Source organism: Lontra canadensis, unplaced genomic scaffold (genome assembly GCF_010015895.1).
Source record: "Lontra canadensis isolate GAN:19392208 unplaced genomic scaffold, GSC_riverotter_1.0 scaffold27, whole genome shotgun sequence".
NCBI lineage: Eukaryota > Metazoa > Chordata > Mammalia > Carnivora > Mustelidae > Lontra > Lontra canadensis.
Genome location: NW_022631021.1, coordinates 2,091,170 through 2,110,737, shown reverse-complemented (window position 1 = coordinate 2,110,737; position 19,568 = coordinate 2,091,170). Strand labels below are relative to the sequence as shown.

At 35.9% G+C, this 19,568-nt stretch overlaps 2 pseudogenes; one reads left to right on the top strand and one right to left on the bottom strand.

The window, feature by feature from the left end:
• Nucleotides 1-6,236: 6,236 nt before the first annotated feature.
• Nucleotides 6,237-7,596, bottom strand: LOC116871764 (annotated as a pseudogene).
• Nucleotides 7,597-15,073: 7,477 nt separating this feature from the next.
• Nucleotides 15,074-15,848, top strand: LOC116871763 (annotated as a pseudogene).
• Nucleotides 15,849-19,568: the final 3,720 nt, after the last annotated feature.

Below are 19,568 nucleotides of genomic sequence, written 5' to 3'. Positions count from 1 at the left end.
AAAAAAAAAAAAAAAAAAAGCAGATTAGTTAACAAAGTATGAGAGACTGTGGACTCTGAGAAACAAACTGAGGGTTTTGGAGGGGAGAGGGTTGGGGGTTGGGTGATCCTGGTGGTGGTATTAAGGAGGACACGTATTGCATGGAGCACTGGGTGTGGTGCATAAACAATGAATCTTAGAACACTGAAAAAAAATAAAATGAAGTGAGAAAAAAAGAATACTTCACTATGTTAAAAAAAGAAATAAAACACAAAGCAGTTATAACAGTTTCAATAAACTTTTGCTATTTAATGGGGGAAAAAAAGTAGTTGATTGGTTGATCATGGTTTCCACTGAAAAATTGCCAACACCAAAGCTCACATTTTAATTATATTCAGTAATTAGGATTTGAGGACTTTCAGGTTATCTCACCTAAGTTTTTCTGAAGATCAGAACTCTGATTACTCTTGAAACACATACAGGGAACATAAGTTCCAAACGTGGTGGCCTGCGCTATATATGGGTTATCTTATTTTACCTAAGAGTAACAAATATTTTCCCTTAACTTGGACAGCTATGAATAGAGGAATGAAACTTGACTATTCTCTTAAACCATACACACAGATAAACTTGAAATGGATAAAAGACCTCAATGTGAGGCAGGAATCTATCAAAATCCTAGAGGAGAACATAGGCAGTAACCTCTTCAACATAGGTCACAGAAACTTCTTTCAAGACATGTCTCCAAAGGCAAAGGAAACAAAAGTGAAAATGAACTTTTGGGACTTCATCAAGATCAAAAGCTTCTGCACAGCAAAACAAACAGTCAATAAAACAAAGAGGCAACCCATGGAATGGGAGAAAATACTCGCAAATGGCAATACAGACAAAGAGCTGATATCCCTGATCGATAAAGAGCTCATCAAATTGAACACACACAAAACAGATAATCATGTCCAAAAATGGGCAGAGGGCATGAATAGACACTTCTCCAAAGAAGACATACAAATGGTTAACAGACACATGAAAAAATGTTCATCATCACTAACCATCAGGGAGATTCAAATCAAAACCACATTGAGATACCACCTTATACCAGTTAAAATGGCCAAAATCAACAACACAGTAAACAACAAGCATTGGAGAGGATGTGGAGAAAGGGGAACCCTCTTACTGTGTTGGTGGGAATGCAAGTTGGTGCAGCCACTTTGGAAAACAGTGTGGAGATTCCTTAAGAAATTAAAAATAGAGCTACCCTATGACCCTGCAATTGCACTACTGGGTATTTACCCCAATGATACAGATGTAGTGAACAGAAGGGCCATCTATACCCCAATGTTCATAGCAGCAGTGGCCACAGTTGCCAAACTGTGGAAAGAGCCAAGATGCCCTTCAACAGACAAATGGATAAAGAAGATATGGTCCATATATACAATGGAGTGTTATGCTTCCATCAGAAAGGATAAATACCCAACTTTTCTATCAACATGGATGGGACTGGAGGAGATTATGCTGAGTGAAGTCAAGCAGAGAGAGCAGAGAGAGTCAATTGTCGTATGGTTCACTTATTTGTGAAACATAAGGAATAACACGAAGGACATTAGGAGAAGTAAAGGAAAAGTGAATTGGGGAAATTTGGAGGGGGAGAAAAACCATGAGAGACTGTGGACTCTGAGAAACAAACTGAGGGTTTTGGAGGGGAGTGGGGTGGGGGGTTAGGTGAGTCTAGTGGTGGGTATTGGGGAGGGCACGTATTGCATGGAGCACTGGGTGTGGTGTAAAAACAACAAATCTTGGAACAATGAAAAATAAAATTAAACTAAAAAAAAGAAATTTTTTCCCTTGTTTTTGGAAAAACTTTGCTTTTCTATCATGTATGACTACTTAGCAGGTTTTTACTTAAAGGTTAAAAATGCACAGGGTGTTTCTCAAGATATTCTACCTGAATATGGTAAACCTGTCCCCTAAGGTTACCTCAACAGCAGTTTCCCCTAACATAACAGAGGTTAAACTACTAAAATCATTTGTGTTAGGAAACAAGAGCTTGGGAAACATAAGGAATAGTGTGTGTAGGAGTGTAGGAGTGTAAGTGACCAAAAGAGTTTCTCATTTAGCATGTCCTCCAAGGCTCTATTCACTCTTTAAGTCAAACCCAGTTTTTAGTCAAAGCCGAGACTGTTCATTTTACAAATAAAGATGACAATAAAGTAAATGATGTTTTAATATAAGTTATGTGCTAGTGATATAAACCAAGAAGTTACCATCTGTGTTAGGAAAGTCAGATCTGAAGGGAAAATAATTCAGCTTATGTGTGAGTAGTCTCTAGAGGAAGCATAAATGAAGATCATCAGAATGACCAGGTGATCTTGGAGTCCGTTCCATTTATACTTGATGTGTTACTACTTGACAGTACATTTGAATAATCAAGTTCCATAACAAAGCTTTTAAGTGACTAAATTTTTGATGTTCTGTTACCATTTTACCTACATCTTCCAACAAAAGAATTAACACTAAAGTAGTATGTTGCCCATTTATGTGACACATGATTTCATCTTTCATATCTGTATATTACTAAATATTTTAATATTAACAAAGAACAAATATAGAGTAAATATTAAAATAGAAAGGCATAAATTTAAGGGCTGTCATAGATTTCTGAAAATAACACTGGGGTATTATGATTTTTGTAGAAATCTATTTTCTTTATTCCTTCTGTTGGAGGCAGGCGATATTAATCCTGTGCTGACTTGGTGCCAATAAATGGGAGATGTGGGCGAGGTTCCTCACAAGGAGGTCAGGGAGTGTCAATAAGGGAATGTGGTTGGAATTAGGAAAATGCAAAATCTAAGTATCTAAATCATGCTTTTAAAATACCAATCTCTTATCTCTTTGCCTCAGGGTTCATATGAATACAAAGGCAGTCAGAAAATCTGAAATTAGTAAGTCAGGGGTGATATCATTATCTAGTAACAAAGAGAAAATAGACTTAACGAGGTTAGTTGCCTGCACAATCTTTCTGATTATTTGTAATGCTAATATTAAATACATCACTTGAGCAACTTCATTTCAAGCTAAGTAATTTGGGGGTCCTAAGATCCATTTACATGCCCTGAGCACTCTTTACTCTCCTTATAGTGATGATCACAGTATTTCTTTTTCATTTCTAATTTTTATTGCTAGTATTTTAAGTTCTCTAAGGGCAGTGGCAAATCTTTCTTGATAAGTAGCATATGTCCATTGTGCAAAAAATGCTGGGCACTCAAGAAATGTTTGATGAGTGAAATTAGGAACACAATTGCCTTAGTTGACTAAAGTTTAGTCAAATAGTTGTTTGCTGAAAACCCGAGAAAGGCTGAGATAACAAAGATCAATCAAGCAGGGCACTGCCATAAAAAACACACACATTGAGAGTCTATGCTACTCTGTACCTAATGGTCCATTAGGCTCTAAGTCTGTATAAGATGCTATGGGAAGCAAATAATCCATTATATACATTTAAAAAAAAAAAAAAAAGATGCTACAGGAGCACAGAGTCAGTCAGAACTCGGCCAGCAAGCTCCAAGACTTTTGTCTAAACCGAATCCTAAAATTAAACCAAGGTTTGCCTGTGAAATCAGGATGATAAAAGCATTTTTGACCAAAGGAACAGAATATGAAATTTCAAAAGCATGAGAAAACATGATGTATGGGGAAAAATTAAGCCATTGATAATTTTTTTATCAAACAATAGTTCAAAGTCACTTTTGTTAAATGTTTCTAATTAGAAGTGTTATAAGACTATGGTATCCAATTTTACATGTAAGTTAATTTTTACCAAGAAAAAGTATCAGAACATGAAAAAGAAGTTGTACCATTTGTGGCTATTTGGGCTCAGTGTAACAACATAGCAGAAGCAAACAATGGCTCTAAGTATAAAATAGGCAGTCTCAGAGGAGCTCTCAAGAAGAAAATATACATTATGGTTAATATATAAAATATAAGTTTTTGTATTTTTTCTAACTATGATTAAAGAGGAATAAGTTATTTTCCTATGTAGCTCATCTATATTCCTTAAAAAAAATAGTCCTTAAAAATATTCTTATTACATGGAATTTTTTCCCTGGTAGATTATATATTACTGTATACATATCATACTGGGCACTGAACAACTCATCATTAGAGAAATATTTGGAACATTATGATAAGGGGAATTTTTAGAGTTGCTTCTACCCTAGCCTGTTTGTTTAAAGAAAGAACAGTTGTTATTCTAAAATCTACTTAACGTTCTGCTTTAGATGGCATGAAATTCTTCATTTTTAAATAAGGGCCCTGCATTTTCATGTTACATTCTGTCAAGTTATGACAGACAATTTATGTAGTCAGTCTTGCTTATCTTTTTTGCTTAATACAGAGAATTATTATTTGCTTTTGTTTTGTGATTAGGAAGATTCAATGGCTTTCACAATAAAAAAAGATCTCTCCCAACTCTCTCTCTCTCCATTTGTAGATATAGATAGATTTCCACTGACCTCCATGGCACAACTAGAAATTATCATGACAATTCAAAGTTATCAATTGATTCCCTGATATTAAAATTAAAAGCCTGACTTGAAAGAAAAGTGTTAGAGTTTAATATGTATTGGTCTAAAAATGAGAGAAGGATTTTTTTTTCTTTTCTGAAACCTCAGTCAACACAACTGGCTCTCATGTGAAATAGTTACACATTTAAATCCCAAATATATTTTTAGAGAAAATTCCACATTTATGTAGCATGATAGAAGCTGTAATAGGTTAACTCTTCTTGCAGAAGAGTCTTCTTTAGTTTCTTGCAGAAAACTAAAACAAGTAAGTTTTTTTTTTTTAAGATGCTTAAATCTATCAAAAAAACAAAGGCAGCTGGGATTTAAGGAGTGTCACGATCGTGGAAATAAAATTAAATGAGCTGCAAAGTCCTTACATAATCTCATCTTGAAATAAATACTACTTGCATTGGAGGAGATCCTGAGAATGTTAAAACAGACACCAAAGAGGCTATCGCACTAATCAGGGTTTCCAGAATATACACAGTGAAGACAAAAATTGGTTTCACAGCTGACAAGAATGAGGGGTTAAGTTTAAAATTCAGGCTTTCATGTGAGACTTTGAAAGAGGTAAACTCTAGAAGGGAAAAAAACAGGCAGACAAACCTAAGCTGGAGTAAGATGATCTATTCTCCATTTCCTATAGGAAGAAAATTAAATGCAGTGTGGAGAAACAAAACAATATCTAGAGCCTTTGCTATTGTTCATGTACACTGCATTCAGTAAAAACTGTCCTAGGAAGAAATAAGACCAAGTTACAAAAATCAAGATGAACAAAGATAAACCAATAAAGCTGCAAGTGATCCAAACATGGAGTTTTGAAAAATGAACTTCAACTACATTTTTATTAAAATAGATTTTAAAAAGATGGATAATTTCACCAAGGAAATAACATTTATTTGCTTAAAAAAAGCAAATACTCCTAAACATTAAAAATATAGTATCTACAAATAGATGTTGAAGATTTAATGGAAGAGAGGATTAGGGAATTCAAAGCCTGATAATCAGAAGACAGCCAGGTAGAAATATAAAGAAAACAGAGATGAAAATTACAGTAAAGTCTGAAAGAAACATATGGACATGGTATAGAGATTCAAAAAATGTATAACTACAGTTCCAAAATAGAGAAGATGAGAGAATGGATGTCTTAAGAAATGCAAGCTGAAAATTTTCCAAAATGTATGAAACATCAATCCACAATTTCAAAAATGAGTATGAGCTCACAGTAGTATAAATATAAAGACAAAGCACAGGCAGGCATATACAATTAAAACTCTGAAACCCATGAAAGAAATATTGAAAGCAATAAAGAAAATTAAACCAATTTCCTTCAAACAAGTACCTCTAAGTTTAAAAATGTACTTTGAATATAAATTTCCATGTTATATTAATTAATTTTTCTTGCTCTCCCCCCCCATTACACTTTTGTTCTAATGGGTCTCAGAAATCTGTCACGGATTTTTGATTGGGTTGTTTCCATTAAAAAAGTACTGATTTTAAAAACTAGTGACCTGAAACTGCTACACACACACTAAACAAATGGTCCGCAAAAATTCCTCTCTTTCCCAAGGTTTTATGATGCACTGTTATCATTAAGCAGCCTTTTACTATTAAATGGCCAACTGACACAAGCAGTTCTAAGCTGTTCTCTCACCACTGATTAAGACTAGGGTGGCAGGTATTGGGGATAATACTCATCTAGTTCCTCAACCTCTGGACAGACCTGGTGACCTTGCTAGCTCCAACTGCCTTCTTGTCCACAGCTTGATGACACCCACAAGCAAGTGTCTCATGTCGCCAACAACAAAACCGCCCAGAGGAGGATAATCAGAGAAACTCTCAACACACATAGGCTTGCCAGGAATCCTATTAACAATGGCAGCATCACCAGATTTCAAGAACATGGGGCCATCTTTAGTTTTTTTTCTAGAACAATGAACAATCTTCTCCTTCAGCTCAGCAAACTTGCCAGCAATGTGAGCCATGTGACAATCCAGGGCAGGTGCTTATCTGGCACTGATTTGGCTGGGAGAGTTCAGGATAATCCAATGAGCCATGAATCCCACTGCTTCCATCAGTGGGTCATTTTTGCTCTCACCAACCACATCACCACAAGGAACACCTTTGACAGATATGTTTTTGCCATTGAAGCCCATGCTACCCCCAAGTAGAGCCTCACTCAAAGCTTCATGGTGCATTTCAACGGACTTTACTTCAGTTTTAACACTGACTGGAGCAAAGGTGACCAGGTTTAAGAACACCAGTCTCCCTTCAGGGACCTACTAATACCACCAATTGCATAGATGTCCTAAAGGACTAGATGCAAGTGTTCATCAGCTGGACGAGTTGGTAGTAACGTACAATCCAGAGTCTCTGACAGTATGGTTCCACTGGCATTGCCATCCTTCCAGGTGACTCCATCCTCGGAAACAAGTCACGTTAGCACTGAGCTCCAGCATGTTGTCATCATTCCAACCAGAAACTGGCACAAATGCTACTATGTCAAGGATGTAGTCAATTTTCTTAACGTAGGTGCTGACTTCCTTAATGATTTTATCATACCTCTTCTGGCTTTTGGGTTGTTCAGTGAAATCCATTTTGTTAACACCAACAATTAGTTGTGTCACACGTGGTCTGTAAGCCAGAAGGGTATGCTCAGAGTCTGCATATTCTTGGAGATACCTGCTTCAAATTCCCCAGCACCAGCAGCAACAATCAGGACAGCACAGTCAGCCTGAGATGTGCCTGTAATCACATTTTTTATAATGTCTCTGTGTCCTGGAGCATCAGTGAAGGTCCCATAATACTTGCTGGTCTTGAGTTTCCACAAGGAGATATCAGTGGTGACACCACATTCACATTCAGCTTTCAGCTTATCCAAGATCCAGGAATACTTGAAGGAGCTTTTTCCCATCTTAGCAGCCTCCTTCTCAAATTTTTCAATAGTTTTTTTGTGGCTTCCACCACATTTGTAGATCAGAGAACCAGTAGTCATAGACTTGCCTGAATCTACATGTCCAACGATGATGGGGTTGGTATGAATCTTATCCTTTCCCATTTTTGTTTAGGTTTAGTGCTGGTTTTTGTAACATCTGTGTTTTGGCAGCAAACCCATTGAGAAAAAGCAATTTATTGATTTTTATGATATCCTCACATGATAGTTGTTTTAACAACTTATACAACAGAGCCTTTAAAAACTCACAAATTATGTATGTATCATGTTAGATGAAGACCAAAAAAACAATACTTTAGACAGGGATAGATATCAAGGAGTAGAATTGTGCAAGAAAGAGACTATGAAGTGAAAAGAGGTTATTATTTAAACATTTTGAGAAAATATTTCACAAGGAAGTCATGTGGACATCTGGGGGGAACATTTTCCAGGCTAAGGAACAGAGTGAACAAAGGACATGAGTGGGCATATGCTTGATGTGTGAGCAAGAGTAGGTGGTCAGGGCTGAATAAGCAGGTAGAATGAAGCATAAGAGGGGACAATTCATGAAGGTCTTATTGTACTCTATTCAGAATTTGGGCTTTTTAAATAGAATGAGAGTCAAAGCCATCGGATAATTTTAAGGCAAGGAGGGACATGATCTGATTTAACATTTTGATCAAAGGACTCGGGTTGCTGTGCTGCTAATAGGTTATATGAAGTCAAGGGCAGAAGCTGGAAGACCTGTTTGAGGATGTGTTTTCTACCACCTTCTGACTTCCAAAGTAACTGCTATGAGGCCTATTGTCATGATTCTCATTTCTTTGAGATAATAGGTCTCTCTTTATGGGCTTTTCAAAAAATCAGAATGGCTAACATGGAAAGGAAGAAAATTACAGAATTTGGTGAAAATATGGATAAAGTGGAACTCGTGCACTGCTGATGGGGAAGGAAAGTGGGATAACCACTTTAGAAAATTGTTTGGTTGTATCTGTCAAAGCTTAACAGATGCCTTCGCTAGGACTTAGCAGTCCCTCTTCCAAATATATACCCAACATAGATGTATACACATGCTTATTAACAGACATGTACCAAAAAATTCATAGCAGCACAGTTCTAAAGAGATCTGGACTGGAAATTGCCTAAATGCCCACCCAGAAGGGGATGCATAAAAACATTTGGGTATACTAATACAATGGGAATGATGCAGCTGGAAGAATGAATGAAGTTTAACTTTATGTACCAACTACCTATCTCACCAATATAATGTTTTGTCTGTTTGTAATGCCTCCTTTATCTGTTGAGCACTTCCTACTTTTTTATACCACAAGATGTTCCAAACTCATCTTGCTTTCTCCTTGCCATGCAATCAACCATTTCTGGATCAAGATCAAGGAAGCTTGATTCTTTTAACTGAGAATAGATTTAAAAACCAACATCAAGATCACTGCTTTTAGGATCTCTCCAAAGATGGATATAGGAAGTAATGAGCTTTTATCGATACTACCCATTCAAACCAACACCTGGGGTTTATTCTAGTTCTTGCCTTTTTTTTTTTCATTTAACATTCGCTAACAATTGAGTCTTGACTTTCATCATAATATATTAATTTGCTCAATTTTCGAATATATGTGGTGCCTGAACTGTTAAACTATAATCCTCTGAAAAATATCCAGATTACAGTAACTGTGTAGGTTTTTTTCTTCTTTAATCTCTCCCAATTACTGTGATTTAAAAAATCTCTGTCAAATGAGATTTTAGCTTGTGGACTTAAATTATACTTGGTCTGATAAATAGTATTGCCATCACACTTTCTTATGGTTTCTAGTTGCCTAATATAACTTTAGACATTCCTTAAAAATCTGTCTTTAAAAAAAAATTTTGTCTTTTTTAAATCAGTTTATCTTCATCTTCCTCTTGAAAATAACATAATCGCATCTTGTTTTGTGAGGAAATTCAGTATCTTTTTTTTAAGAGGGAAACTACATTTGTTCCCATTTATTTTTCTGCCAAATATTTTTGGCTTTATTTCTGTAACCATATTTTATAATTAGAGGTTTTATGTTTTAATTTCATGCTTCTTTATATGCTACAATCTCATTTTAACTAAAAAGTGTATTTTGGAAGGTTTGTATTTTTATTCTAGTTACTACCTTGTACTTCTAAGTCATGAATGCCCTTAGTTCCCAGTTTCTATACTCGAACTTTTAATACCTGGTTTGTCAGTTTTTAATGGGATCCTTTATTTCCTATCTTTGGCCTATACATGTGTCAAGGGCTAATATAATATTATACATCAATTTAAAAGGAATCAATGAGCTCATCCAAATTCCTTCTATCTCCATTTTCCTCCCATTAAAAAAAGTTGTGCTATGTCACCATTTATAGATTTTGTACAGTAGTTATCTGTCCTCATCTCCATTTTTCAGCATTAAATTTAAGTTGCATACATTAAAATGTTCAGTATCTGTCCATTTGTTGAAGTTTCCCCAGGCATCTCTTGCTGTAATGGAGCTCATTCTAATTTCCCCAGGAAGGTCTCATTAGTAAAGAATTCTCTAAATTCATCTATGTTTAAAACTTTTTCTATAACCTTTTTATTTAGAAAATGTTTAACTAGATATATAATCCTTGGTTCACACTTCCTTTTAATGATATTTTGTGGCTCGTGCTCCATTATGATCTTGTTCTGAATGTTGCTTTTCAAAAATTGAATGTCAGTCTAATTTATTTTTGCCCTGTCAGTTATTTGATCTTTTTTGCTGAAGAACTCAATTATTTTTTTCATCTTTCTCTTCAAAGATTGGTAGTTTTACTAGGATACTTCTAAGACCTAATCATTCTGAGAAAATTTTCTCCTGTTTGCCCTCTAATTTGTAGATTCAGATCTTCATTTTCAAAAGATACTTGAGATTCTTGTTTAAAATTTTAGTTATATTCCATTATTTCCCCCTGCCAAGAGGTACCTCTCTTTTTCCTTTTTCCTCTCAGATGCTCTGTGTCTCAAAGACAGCCACTTCGTATTGTAAGAAACTAAGTTTCTTCTCTGACAATCATGCTGTGATACTTCTGAAAGCTTTTTTTTTATTATTTTTTTAAAAGATTTTATTTATTTATTTATTTGTCAGAGAGAGAGAGAGAGAACACAAGTAGGCAGAGTGGCAGAAAGAGGCAGAGAGAGAAACAGTCTCCCCACTGAGGAAGGAGCCCGATATGAGATTCAATCCCAGGACGCTGGGATCATAACCCGAGCTGAAGGCAGTGGCTTAACCAACTAAGCCACCCAGGCATCCCAGAAAGCTTTATTTTTAAAAGTACTTTCACTATTATGCTTGTCATACTTTTACTGGTGGTTGTTTTAGATTAACTTTAGATCCATCACTAGCTCTCCTGTTCTCTCTTCATAACACATTCTCCTCCACCCCTTCCTCACTCCTCCTTCCCTTTTCTCCTCCTTCTCTCTCTCTTCCTCTCTGCTCTCTTCAACACAAAGCCTTGCAGCAGGGCAGGATTAATATATAGTGTATACCAGAATCTAGCAACTTCTCTATTTTCCCTACTTTTACTTTTACAGTTTGGGCATTCTCCATTTTCAACTTGTGAAAGCTGAAGGCATGATTTTTAGTACATTCCCTTTTCTTTTTCTTTTTTTGTTTCTGGAGAAAATATTGGGAGATACAGACCTAGGTAGCTACCATTGTGCTATTCCCCTGGAAACCTTTTAAATATATTATGTGATACAAGAGCAGATCTAGGTATAATTTCGTTTTCTCCTCCTTCATACCAAAATGCAATCACTCTATGCATACTATGATGTATTCTCTTTGAAAATCTACATGTATCTTGAAAATCTTTCCATAGCAGTTTAGACCTATTTATAATATATGATGTATATGTTGCTAAAAATTTTACATGATGCCAAATGGACCAGTTGGGAGAAAAAGCAGAATTAGCAACAGTGTACTCAGCATCAGTGGGACTTACATCTGGGACACCAACACCAATTCCTAAGGAAAAATACTAGTATAGGTAAACATGGGAGATTTTCAAATAGTGGAGCACTGTAATAAATACCTGACCTTACCTAAAAAAATTGTGAAGATAGCTCAACAGAGGGGATGTAAGTAAGAGCTAAAGGTACTGAACTATGGACAAATTAGAGAAGACCACCCAATAGCATTTGTAAGTCAAGGCCTGTGGCAAAAAAGAATGTGGAGTAGAGTTGTGTCATGTATGTGTAGCACCCTGTTGCTTTCGGGGGACACTTTCTGCGGCATTCAACTGCTGGTACTTGTTACCACAAAATATTAAAATGCTGGGAAGATTCTTTTATTTTTTAATTTTTTTTAAGATTTTATTTACCTAACAGAGAGAGATCACAAGTAGGCAGAGAGGCAAGCAGAAAGAGAGAGAGAAGGAAGCAGGCTCCCTGCCCAGCAGAAAGCCCAATGCAGGACTTGATCCCAGGACTCTGGGATCATGACCTGAGCTGAAGGCAGAAGCTTAACCCACTGAGCCACCCAGGCAGCCCTGCTAGGAAGATTCTTATATCAACATACACTCTATCTGAAAGTGATACTTATTCCTCTATTTACTCATCACATATGAACTTATTTGTATTTCATCAATAGATTGTATTTAGTTGCATTTCACTCCCCCTTACACACAATTGAAATCCTAAATAGAATTTCAAAAAAAATCCTATGTCAGCAATTTTCAACCTCATTTATAGAGGTGACAGATATTGTGAATGTCTAAGTTTCTTATGTATACTCCAAATTATTCTTTTGTTTGGATTTTTTTTTATTTCTGACCCTGGATTCAGGTTTTGTTTGTTTTTTTTTTTTTTTTTGCTCCATTAATGACATGCTTTCCATCTTCTTCAACTGCATGGTCATCATCTCCCTCATTTTCTTTGGTTTTATAGGTTTTTACTTTTTGTTTGAAGCCAGTGACATTTTTATTGATATAAGCCATCTATTGATCATGAAATTCTCCTTAAATATTCCATGTGCAATTATTCTTTTAGTTTACAAAACTATCAGTAAAAAGGAAAACACTCTCTTCCTTTTAAGGCCACTAGTGTATACATTCTGCTGAAAAGAAATAATTTTAAACCACCAAGACAGAACTCTCAATGTAACATTTTGGTTAACAATGTGAGAGTTGGAACAACTTAGATTTGAATTTTGGTTTTGGCCTTTACTAGCTATGCAACTTTCAACAGGTAGCTTAACCTTTTTGATCTTCAAATTTTACATGTATAGATTAGGCAGATTAAATGTGAGTAGAGAGATTGACAAGGCTTTATAAACGCTACCTTTATAAATGCACTGCAGATGATACATTCAATAATTCAGTTTTTTTCCTCTTTTCCAACCTTAAAGGATGTGTATTAGCATGAATCAGCAGTTAGGTAGAAAATAACCTTATGGAGATAAATGGGGTAAGTTTGATCCTAGCATGGATCATTGCTCGAAAATGTACTCATTTTTAATTTTTTCTGTGTAGAGTTTAAACTTTGGAGAAAAGGGGAGCTATGTTCAAGCATGTCTACCATCTTGCAAAGAGTCAATTATAGCTGTCTTGGATGGTGATGAATGCCTTCTATTATATAGTAAAAAAGGTGAGTGTGAATATAATTTATGAATGTGACACCACAATTTTATGGAAGAATTTTATAAACCTTTCTCATGTACTTCTGATTATATATATATATATAATATATATATATATATATATATATATATATATATATATATATATAACCTAGAATTCTACTGTTAATAATGTTAGCCAACCATGAACCTAAAATCATATTTAGGAAACTGGAGACAGCTGTGAAAGTCAAAGACTTCTTGAGTCAGCAACACTCTGTCACTTCATTGGATTGTTTTTCTCTTGAGACTAATACAGAGCTTAATGATTTTGTTTAATAAGCCTGTGGTTCAAGGTTTCTTCTTTATCAACACCTTTTCATATGATCCTTGAACACAGGAATAAGGATTAGAGTACTACCTAATTTGCTTTTTAAAAAGATATTTCAATGAGATGCTGACCTCGGTCTTTTGGCCAAAGATTGAAATTTCCTACAACTTTATCATCAGCAGTAATGGGCAAACTTCAAAAACCTTAAACAGGTCTTAAACTGCTTTCACATCATTATCTATCTATCCAAAGGATATTTATTTTTGAATATGGATTTTGCAAGTGAACTATTTCTCAGTGCCTTCTATGAAAAGTTTCTGTACACCCTAAGTGATAAAAGATCCTTACTTTAAAATGTTAAGCCTAAACTTGTGAGCCTGATTTTATTTAGAAGTTTATCATAAACTTCTTCTCAGAATGACTGGATTACCTAGTTGGGTATGTTTGTTTTCATAAAATCTCAACATACATATTCAATAATGTAACTATTCTAATGTTAATAAAACCCTTGTAATTTTAGTAATTTTTCTTAACAGCTAGCATTTTAGATTGATATAAAATATATACCTTTTAATATAGTTTAGTCAAATTCTATCTTTTCCCAGTATAATATGCAAAAATTATACTGGCTTTCCTGAAAATATAGGTCTTTGGATTAGACACATGTTTAATTCTATGTAAATCATACATTTCATACCTCATAAGTAGGTCAGGATATGTTTGAGATATGGATTGCTAATATAGGTAAGTTATTTGAATTCATCTTTCATTCGTTCAACATATGTTTTCTATGCAATTCCTACATACCAGGCATGTTTTTAGGGTCTGCAGATATAGCAAAAGAAAATAAATGAAGAAATTTCCAACAGATGTGGAGCTTGCATTTTAGGAGTGGTGGGAGAAAAACAGTAAGTTACCACACATGCACATATAAGCGTGCATGCACTTAAACGATCACACACACACACACACACACACACACACACAGGCTGTAATGAAGAAAACAGGAATAGGCTAGCAGTGTAGAAGACAGGAAACTAACAAATAGTTGCCCGGGGCCTAGGAAATTAAGTGCGGGGTTTTGGGGCAGCTGGCTCCAAGCACACCAAGGTGCTGACTCCCAACTCCCACTTCCTCCACAGGTACTTCTTCCACAAGGAGCGCCTCAGCTCCTCCTGTCCCTCCCCACCCATCGTGGTACGGAAACATAAGGATTGCAGCAGAGGCCAAATGTCTTCCCTGGGGCTGGCCCTTAGCAAGGCCCTGCGGTGTGGGCAGGAAGCCTGGGGCGGCGGCTGGGAGGCTCAGGAGCTGGGAGCAGCAACACTGTAAAGAAAGGAGGGGAGCGGGCCCAGGTAAGCAGGGGTCCAAACAAGGCCACCGGGTTGGCCACATAGTACTTCAAGAGAGCCAAGGACAACTGGCTAGCCCAGCATGGGCGGAGCCTGCAGCCACCATCTACTTACTTGCCGGATTTAAACCCAGTTTGCAGAAGCCAGGATGTCATCCCTGGAACAACAGATGGAGGGGGTCTTTGAATCCGGTCTTAGAGCTAGGGAAACAACTCTGGTTCTGATGAACTAGTGCTTCTCCCTCCCTGCTGGGGAGAAATCTAGGTGCTATTTTATGGGAAACTGTGGAATGTGCCCCTGGGTGTAAATTGAACAAAAGGGAAATGCTCCAGACCAGTAACTATAGCCTGGTGTTCTCCCTTCAGTTCCTGCTGCTGTCCTATGGTCTGTTAATTCCTTCGTAGAACTACTCTGACTGGCTCCTGTCATCCTGGTGATTGTTGTTATCCAGGATACTGCGATTCTCTGCAACATCAGCACCATTTTCCTCCTGTTCTCCAACACCTTCGTCTTCCAGACTGGCCTGGGCAACAGTGTATTCCAGAAGTTCAAAGGGACCGCCCTCCTCACAGTTGTGTATTTTGCCCCCAGCATCTTCCTTCATGCCTGGGTCATGACTTAACGCTGGAAAAACTCCCAACTGCTTTGTCAGGAGAGAGGGACTTCAAACTCGGTTTGTATTCCGGAGACTAGCACAGCAGTGTTATAGGGTTATTTCTGCAAACCGACAGCTGTGAGACTGGGGTGGGGGGTGGTCCTCGCTTCTATCAGGACTCTTTATGCCTGCACAAGTTCACCAAGGCCAAAGGTAACCAATTCTTGCCACATTGGTGGATGCCCTTCCTTCCTCATAGAGGCTACATTGGTGCCTCTGTGGGATGGGGGTTGGCCCTATGCACACAAAACAGTTTAACTTACCTAGGACAGGCTCAGGCCACTTGTGTTGAGCAGTTAAGACAATAGATCCTCCCTCTTGCACATTAAAGTGTTTCCCAGCATAGATTTCAGTAGATAAGGGTACGTGGCCTCCACCTCAGTTCTTCCCCCTTTCCTTCCTCCTCTCCACCCCTTTCCTCACACAAAGGTTGTAAAGAGTGACATTTTAAGCTCCTGACTGATCACACCGAAGACATTTAGATTTTATACCCGATGCCTTTTTTTTTATTTTTACATTTTAAAAATAGGAAATAATTGAAATATTTTTCCATAAAAAATTTGTTTATTTGAAAAATCAATATTAGAACTCTGAAGCCTAAGGGCTCATGTATAAACTAATGTTAGAGTAATCAGTATTTAAGTCCCATCTTTTTAAAGTGGTTTAGTTTTTGATTATCTTAACGTTTGGTGATTGTAAAATTATTAGAGTTCAGATGTTAATAGACTAGATGTATATACTGATAAGTATATACAAAAGTATATCCCCTGTTGAATTTAACTGGCCTACATCTTATACATTTGTATAGAATTTGGTGATTTTAAGAAATATCAAAAGTATGAGTACACACACATAAGCACACGTGTGAACATATGCATGCACGTGTGTGTGTTGTACAGACAGAAGGTATACCCTAGTGTGTTCATCCTGTTTCTCAAAACAAATCTTGGGTATAAATCCCAGCTCCTGAGAGAAACTTCTTTGCAATCCTTTTTTTCTTATCAGTATAACATTTCTTCTGTGATCATGACCTTGGTACATTTATCAGATACTCTTTCTTACAGAGTATACCATTCACCCATCAAGCACTTGCTAAATAAAACTAGATTAAAGTAAATTAATCCATAGTAATGTTCATTGTTTATTAATATATTACTATGTTGGGGGATCCTGGGTAACAGAGTAAATTGGTTTGGGCAAAAGTTTTGGAAAATGCACTTTAACCCAAATGAAAAATAATTTACTGCTGAAATTTCAAATATGTGGCCTGTCAATCAACAAGTATTTTATATATAGGAGCCTTCTCATTTTTTATCTCCCAGTAAAGTTAACCCTGATATTTAGGTATCATGCATATTATGTACATATAATTTTACATACATATTATGTAGCAGCAGGTATTTTTGTATGATTTTAATTTACATCACACACACACATTAGACACACATGAAGTAACAGCACTAAAAATGTAAGAACTAGCTTTCAGGTTTTCCTAACCTGAGATTTATGTCCTTGAATTTTTAGGGATCATGAGACTGCCTCACAGAAGGTATTGGCTTATATTTTTTTATTTTTTTAAGGATTTATTTATGTATTTGAGAGACAGAGAGCAAGCAAGCGAACACACAGAGGGAGAAGGAGAGGCAGACTCCTCACTGAACAAGGAGCCCAATGCAGGGCTGGATCCCAGGTCCTTAAGATCATGACCTGAGTGGAAAGCAGTCGCTTCGCTGACTGATCTTGAGCTCAACCAGATTTGTGTTTGAAAGTAAAAGTCTAAGCGCTGCTACATTCAGATAAGAATTTCAAATAAACCTAACAATTGTAATTTTTTAAGCGTCACTATCATTGGACCAAATAGACTGAAGTGTAAGTTTCTAGAAAGATTCCTACCAAAAATATAATGCTACAAAGATGGGTAGAAAATATTTAATATAATTGCTCTAATACTTTATGAAAATAAAAAATCAAAGTCACTTCTCTGGTACACACATTATTTCATTAATTTAGATAAAATACTGTGTGCCCCGCTATATTTTTTTTTTAACAAAATTTTAGATGGTGCATATACTCAGGAAATAGCCCAAATCGTTCTTTGTTGATGGAGAAAAGTTCAAAGTTACTACCTACTATTGAACTAGGTTTAAATTTGAAATACCAGTACATTACTTCTTTCTCCATGAGCATCCTAGAAGATTTATTTCACATGCTTATGTTTTATAGATGCAGGTTAAATACTTCTTTCCAAATTCAGCTATAAACAATATTGAAATTGGTGTTTATAATTCGCATTCAAATGGTTTATACTTTTCCATGTTTCTTCACTAAAATATCTATTGTTCTGAGCATGCTCAAAATCTGTATTAGTGGAACTTGATGCTTTCCCAACTCGATCTTTTCATTCACTCTCTTACTGTAGAGATGCACAAAGAATGATACATTTTGGTGTTGACTGTATTCTATTGCATGCATTAATCAGTTTAGCCACGTATGATTAAACAAATCCACACTGAGATAAATTACATATAAAACCATTCTAGTACTTCCTGCAATACGTTTTTCCATCACCTTGAGAGACAATATGGTGAGGAAAGAACTGAAATGATTACCACTTCCTTTTACTTCCTGCTTTGATTTACACTTACATAAGAAACATTTTTTACTACTACCAGTATGGCTATTTTTATTTAAGCAGAGTTAAGATATGAATCCTCTAACTATAAAACATAGATTGGTAGATCAAGGATTTAGTATGTCTACTGGCCTCAGATTGCAATACAGTTTGTAGTTCACCCGTCAGCGATCCACATGTGCTAGATCATAACGCTGTGATTCAAACTAGATTAAATCGGGCACTATGTTATCATCAGATGTTTTACATATTATATGGATTGGGAGCTTAAGAATCATTTTTTAGCATAAAGAATATTTAGTATAACATTTTATGAGCACTACACACAGATCATTTCACTAGGAGAGCAGTAAAACAGATCTGAGCCTGATGAAGTTGCATATGCCATCTCAGAAGGATGCTTTCTTGGAACTGATAATCATTATTCTAAAATGAATTACATTCTAATGTATTTTCAAATAGGACATTTTACCATATTCTTCTACATGTTTCTAAAATAGGCAAGGTAAATACTGTTATCCAAAAAAAGTGAGTTTTCCTTTTTTTTTTAAGATTTTTTATTTATTTATTTGACAGACAGAGATCACAAGTAGGCAGAGAGGCAGGCAGAGAAAGAGGAGGAAGCAGGCTTCCCACTGAGCAGAGAGCCTGATGTGGGCTCAATCCCAGGACCCTGAGATCATGACCTGAGTCAACAGCAAAGGCTTAACCCACTAAGCCACTCAGGTGCCCCAAAAGTGACACCAGATGGGGTAAATAGAAAGCAAAGCATTTTTCAAAGAAATAAACTTTGAAAGAAAGTAAATAAAAGAAAGAAAGAAAATAAACCTTTTTATATGTAACTCAGAGTTGCTGGAGGACACTCATGTTCATGTTTTCCCTTAGGGGGAAAAAGATTTGATGTTAGTGAAACAATAGATTTCATTTTCAAGCATGCGCAAGATCAGAGGAAGATGGGGAAGCCCATTCAAGGGTTTTGGTTTAGCTCCTCAAAAACTTGGACTCCACCACAGTTTGGAGCTAAACATCCTCTCTTTCAACGAGCATGGGCTTTGAGAATCTCTGAAATATTGTGCTAAGGAGGATTAAGGAATATATTCAAATCATATTAAATATGAATTTTAGTGTAGATATAGTGTCATTGTAAATATATATACACATTTGTGATAAACAGAAGCCTGGGAAGATATAGATCAAAAATTAACACAGTATAGCTGCAGTGTGAATCCAGATGTGTTTTCCCTTTTTGCTTTTATAAATGACAGTCCTTTAAACAAACCTTTATTCATTTATAAATGTTTAGTAAGAACTACTATACCAAAACTATTGTTTTAGGTTCTGAGTAGTGAACAAAATAATCTTTATTATGTTGATTATAAAATTAGAGTAATTTCTATTTAAAGTATAAACTTGATATGGTGACAATTTTGTAGACTTTTATACTTGAAAACCATGATTATTTCTGCATGATAAGAATAATTCTTACTTGATTCTTTCTGTGTTTGTTAAAAATATTCTAAAATACAGTAAG